Genomic DNA, 6,606 nt, shown 5'->3' with positions numbered 1-6,606 from the left:
AGAATACACAATGATATCAGTGACTATAGGTGACATCTTCTCTATAGTGAGGAGAATACACAATGATATCAGTGATTACAGGTGACGTCTTCTCTATAGAGAGGAGAATACACAATGATATCAGTGACTACAGGTGACGTCTTCTCTATAGTGAGGAGAATACACAATGATATCAGTGACTACAGGTGATGTCTTCTCTATAGTCTTCCCTTATCTAATTCAGATGGTACATACCGCCGGGTCCAGCTAAAACTTCTGTCTGTAGTAGACATCTCCTCACTATGTCAGTGCATTCTCATCCTCTATATGAAAACAAGTGTTAATATAAACCTGCCAGACACTGTATCCTCTAAATATAATACTACTATACACTATACTCTTTGATTATAAACCTTCCATACACCATACCCACTGAATATAATACTACCACCCACTGTACATTCTGAATATAATACCAACACATACTGTACACTATGAATATAAATCTGCCACATATTGTATCCTCTGAATATAAATCTTGTGGTGTTGCTAGTGGATGATGGGGGTGCTAGTACTGGGGGGGTGTTGCTGGAGGATGATGAGGGTGCTACTGGCCATCCCCCCTGGCAGTATCACCCCCATCATCCATCGGCAGAATCGTCCTCTTGGCAGAAGCACCCCCATCATCCACCATCAGGATCTGCTGATGGAGATGCTGCTGCTGGGGGGGTTTGCTGGTGGATGGTGAGGGTGCTAATGCCAGGGGGGAGCATTAGGTAGGCAGCAGTTCCCCCACTTAAGGTTGGTAGCAGTTCCCCCACATTAGGTAGGTAACAGTTCCCCCACATTAGTTAGGTAACAGTTACCCCACATTAGGTAGCATAGATTCCCCACATTTGGTACCAGTTACCCCACATTAGGTAGTAATTTCCCACATTAGGTAGCACAGATTCCACACATTAGGTTGCACAGATTCCACACATTAGGTAGCACAGATTCCCCACATTACGTAGAAGTTTTCCCACATTATGTAGCAGCTTTCGCACATTAGGTAGCAGTTTTCCAACATTAGGTAGCAGTTTCCTCACATTAGGTAGCATAGATTCCCCACATTTGGTAGTAGTTTCCCCCCATTAGGCCGCAGGTTCCCTTGCATGTTCCCCACAATAGGTCAAAGTCTCCCTACATTAGATCGCTGGTTCAAACAAACCCCCCCTCCCCCCACACGAAAAAAAACACATACACACACACAACACAGAGACACACACAGATAGATAGAGAGAGACACACACACAGTCAGAGATACACACACTCACAGACAGACACACAGACTGAGTCACACACAGTCACACACACACAGTCACACACAGTCACACACACACAGTCACACACAGACAGAGATAGCGACAGACAGACACACACAAACACACACACATACACACAGAGACACACACTCACAGAGAGACACACACACACAAAGACAGTCACACACACAGTCACACAGTCACACACACAGTCACACACACAGACAGAGTCACACACACACAGAGAGTCACACACTCACACACACACACACACACACACACAGTCACACACAGACAGAGACACACAAACAGAGATAGAGTGAGACAGACACACAATCACTTACCCATCCAGCGCAGCGCTCCTTCTCTCCGGCGCTCTGCGAGTGACGCCACGTCCTCCTGCGCGGCCCTGTGGAGTGACGTCGTGCCGGCGCAACAGAAGACGTAGGGGCGCAGGCCGGTTCACTGTGCAGGTGACGGGGGGGGTGTGCTTCTACTACTACGGAGACAAGTGAGACAGCGCAAAAGTGAGGACGGGGGGGGGGGAGGGTGAGGGGTGCTATTACAGAGGCAGCGCAAGTGAGGAGCGGGGGCGTACCTGGTGTCACCCCATCAGGATGGTGTCACCCGGTGCGGGCCGCACCCCCCACACCCCGGTCGCAACGCCACTGGGTACTAAACATCTTATACCCTATCCAAAGGATAGGGGATAAGATGTCTGATCCCGTGGGTCCCGCCGCTGGGGACGCCCACTTCCTCCCGGCTGCACCCAGCGTTCATTTAGAGTGTTGGGTGCAGCGCTGGAGGCTCGTGCTGTCACAGCCTCTCAATGCAAGTCTATGGGAGGGGGCGTGACAGCCGTCATGCCCCATTCCATAGAATTGAATAGAGAGGGGGCATTACTGTGATGTCACGAGCCTCTGCCTTGCATCACCAGTCATTGGGCACAGAGTGAAGCTCACTCCATACATTGGATGTCTGGGGTGCCGCAGCCGAGATCGGGGATAAGATGTCTAGGTGCAGAGTACCCCTTAAGTGCAGGCTGCTCCTGCAGGACTCCTGCTAATGGGAACTGCGTTCCTGCTGTGGTAAAAGTGCAGGAACTCCGTTCCCATGAGTTACTGCAGGACTTGAGCCCTGCATATACATACCACATATAAAACAGTAAATGGAATGAGGGTCTGCTGGAGCGACGCCACCCCAACGCGCGTTTCGGGATGTCCTTCGTCCTGGGGGTGGTTTATTGCGGTATATGCAGTCACCTAATAAGTAAATGCAACTCAAACAATCGTACAAAAATTCAATATTTCTGTCATAATTTAAACTTCTTGATCCTTGAAGATATTCTGCATAACTTATTTCAGTGTTTTCCAAACAGCATGTCTCCAGCTGTTGCAAAACTACAACTTCCACCATGCCCGGACAGCCAACGGCTGTCCGGGCATGGTGGGATTTGTAGTTTTACAACAGCTGGAGACACATTGGGGGAGATTTATCAAAACTTGTGTAGAGGAAGAGAGGTGCAGTTGCCCATAGCAACCCAATCAGATCTCTTCTTTCGTTTTTCACAGCTCTCTTTAAAAATGAAAGAAGCTAGCTGATTGGTTGCTATGAGCAACTGCACCTCTCTTCCTCTACACTGGTTTTGATAAATCTCCCCCTTTTTGGGAAAACACTGGACAAAATTTGTCCAGAGGAAAAGTTGCTGAGTTGCCCATAGCAACCAATCAGATCGCTTCTTTCATTTTTGAAGAGGTCTCTGTAAAATGAAAGAAGTGATCTGATTGGTTGCTATGGGCAACTCAGCAACTTTCCCTCTGGACAGGTTTTGATAAATCTCCACCACAGTGTCTTATTTGATACTGGTGTGGTGTCCCAGTACCGCATTTCATTCGGTACTTATTTATCTATGGGTCCCCCTAGCCAGAGTCTCTAGGACTTAATAATATCTGTTAGTCAGTCCGCCCCTAGTCGCCTCTATTATAGTGTATAGATTCCTAATTTATCCATAGAATAATGTATATAGTATTATTTCTGCATATAAATGGTTAATTACTTGTTTTCATGGTGTCGCAGGGCCTTCGGGTCATGTGATGCGTTCCAAGCCTCATTCTGGATGCGTTCCAGGCCTCACTTTGGTATCTCTAGCCTCATTTTGGGTTTTGCAATGTATATAGATCCTGTGATGTAAGCAATCCCATGATACCATGTAAAGTGAGTGGCAGACATTCGGACCAATCAAAATCGCCCCGCCCCCTGCCCATATAAGGGAGTGGCGGCCATCTTATCGCTCTCTTGTTCCTGGGATAGCAAGCAAGCAAGACCTGTATAGCAGTAATCGCAGTGAGTTAGGCCTGAGCCTTGCGGCAACGGCTGAATGATCTAAATTATAGAGTGTGTCATCCCCTAAGCACTCTGCAGTAGCACCGGACCCAATATTTCCCCTAAATCCGGATGGATCTGCACATCACTCCCTAAATTCAGAGACTATAAGTTTAATGCAAGGTCCGTAACTTCTGCCAGTCGCTAAGCAACCTAAGAACTGTTATATGAGACTGTTACTACGCATTGGATATTGCAAGCACTGCAGTAAAGTTATTCAAGTTCATTATTAAATCTGCTTGTGGACCTTCAGTCATTTCATTGCACCTATCGCTTCTGGGAAGGGCGGCGATGGCCGGAACATAGATTCAGCATACCAGCCCTCACCCTGGCGTCACGAGTGACTGGGTTAATATTAACCCCTCATATACCAACCTCGTACCATCCCTACCATACACCCCCCAAGGGCTACCACACTGGCATTCGGTGACAGGTTTTCTTCTCCATTTACATACATGAAAAACATGTGCCATATGCAAATAATAATAGTGCATTCACACCTGTCAAAAAAGAGTCACAACCACGGTGTGCCTCCCAGTCAACCAGACCAGGCTGCTCTTTAAAGGGGACTTTGGAAGGGAAATCTCTTTTCAAATCCACTGGTGCCAGAAAGTTATAACAGATCTGTAAATTAAAAAACAAAAGGCTGTGCAGCTCACAATTAACTAGCCGAGGTAAGGAGGTTGTACACCTACACCAGGTGTGGGAAATTTAAAGCAATATGTTCAAACAGTAACCAACCCCTCAAGACTAGTATCAGTTACCTGATACATGGATGAAAAAATGGTATAAAAATAATAAATAAATAATCATAGTAAATAGCTGGATCGTGCTTCAATTATAGGATACAATTTTATTTAAATGTATAAAATATCAATTTTTGCAACTTGACCTCTTGGCACAGGGCCCTTGTGCCGAGGAAAAGAGATAAACGTACTTGAATATACAATTACAATGAGCACAAACACCGATATTTAGCATTAATAGAAAAACATAAAAATAAATAAAATTGGTGTCACTTCTGATAATCCGGCAACTGATAGTCCAGAAATGTGCTAAAGTCCCGTAATTAATATGGGATCCTGATACATTAAGAGAGATTGGTAGGTTATTGTTACACCGAGCGCTCCGGGTCCCTGCTCCTTCCCGTAGCGCTCGCGGCGTTCCTCTCTCTGCAGCGCCCCGGTCAGACCCGCTGACTGGGAGTGCTGCACTGACACTGCCGGCGGGGATGCGATTCGCATAGCGGGATGCGCCCGCTCGCGAATCGCATCCCAAGTCACTTACCCGTCCCGGTCCCCGGCTGTCATGTTCTGGCGCGCGCGGCTCCGCTCTCTAGGGCGCGTGCGCGCCAGCTCTCTGAGATTTAAAGGGCCAGTGCACCAGTGATTGGTGTCTGGCCCAATCAGTCTGATTAGCTTCCACCTGCTCCCTGTCCATATAACCTCACTTCCCCTTCCCTTCCTTGCCGGATCTTGTTGCCTTGTGCCAGAGAAAGCATTAGTGTTGTCCAAAGCCTGTGTTCCAGATCTTCTGCTATCCTCATTGACTACGAACCTTGCCGCCTGCCCCGACCTTCTGCTACGTCTGACCTTGCCTCTGCCTAGTCCTTCTGTCCCACGCCTTCTCAGCAGTCAGCGAGGTTGAGCCGTTGCCGGTGGATACGACTTGGTTGCTACCGCCGCAGCAAGACCATCCCGCTTTGCGGCGGGCTCTGGTGAATACCAGTAGCAACCCTAGAACCGGTCCACCGACACGGTCCACCCCAATCCCTCGCTGACACAGAGGATCCACATCCAGCTAGCCGAATCCTAACAGTTATAGTTACCTGCCTGGTATAAGTCCCACTGTATTGTCACCTGAGGATAAATAGTGAGGTCCGCAAGTCTCGGGTGGTGAAAGACGCTGGCGTGCGTCACCGCGGCGGTCTGCCTGCCACAGACCAGTTTGTATAGAAGCTGCTCCCGGGATCTCTCGCTGTAGTTGGAATCTAGCGGTGAACAAATGCAGACCTCGTGGTATCCTGATGGCGTGTGACGTCTCAGGTGCTTGGCAATGCTGCCTGGATGTTGGACTTGGATGTTACTGCTGGTATAATCCAAAGTCAATCCTTCCAAATAGGTGAATAGTTGGATATCGGTGATGTAGTCGTACACCTATAGGTGTACGACTACATCACCGATATCCAACTATTCAACCCATATCCACCCGAGACTTGCGGACCTCTCTATTTTTCCTCAGGTGACAATACAGTGGGACTTCTATCAGGCTGGTAACTAACCCATCTCTCTTAATGTATCAGGATCCCATATTAATTACGGCACATTTCTGGACTATCAGTTGCCCGATTATCGAAAGTGACACCAATTTTATCTATTTTTATGTTTTTCTATTAATGCTTAATATCAGTGTTTGTTCTTTATTGTAATTGTATATTCAAGTACGTTTATCTCTTTTCCTCGGCACAAGGGCCCTGTGCCAAGAGGTCAAGTTGCAACAATTGATATTTTATACATTTTAATAAGATTGTATCCTATAATTGAAGCACGATCTAGCTATTTACTATTATTATTTATTTATTATTTTTATATACCATTTTTTCATCTATGTATTAGGTAACTGATACTAGTCTTGAGGGGTTGGTTACTGTTTGAACAGATTTGTAAATTACTTCTATATCAAAATCTCAATCCACTACTTATCAGCTGCTGTAAGCTCCAGAGGAAGTTGTGTAGTTCTCTCCAGTCTGACCAAAGTGCTCTCTGCTGCCACCTCTGTCTGTGTCAGGGAGGAGCAGATATCCATAGAAAAGCCTCTCCTGTTATGGACAGTTCCTGACATGGACAGAGGTGTCACCAGAGAGCACTGTGGGCAATTGTGAAACGTGCATTAGCCTCCAGCTGGTTAATTCAGACTAGTGCTGACTACAGTTTTAGATCAT

This window comes from Hyla sarda, chromosome 3 (assembly GCF_029499605.1).
Source record: "Hyla sarda isolate aHylSar1 chromosome 3, aHylSar1.hap1, whole genome shotgun sequence".
NCBI classification, from domain to species: Eukaryota; Metazoa; Chordata; class Amphibia; order Anura; family Hylidae; genus Hyla; species Hyla sarda.
The sequence above is the reverse complement of the archived record's forward strand: the minus strand, read 5'-3'. Positions refer to the sequence as shown.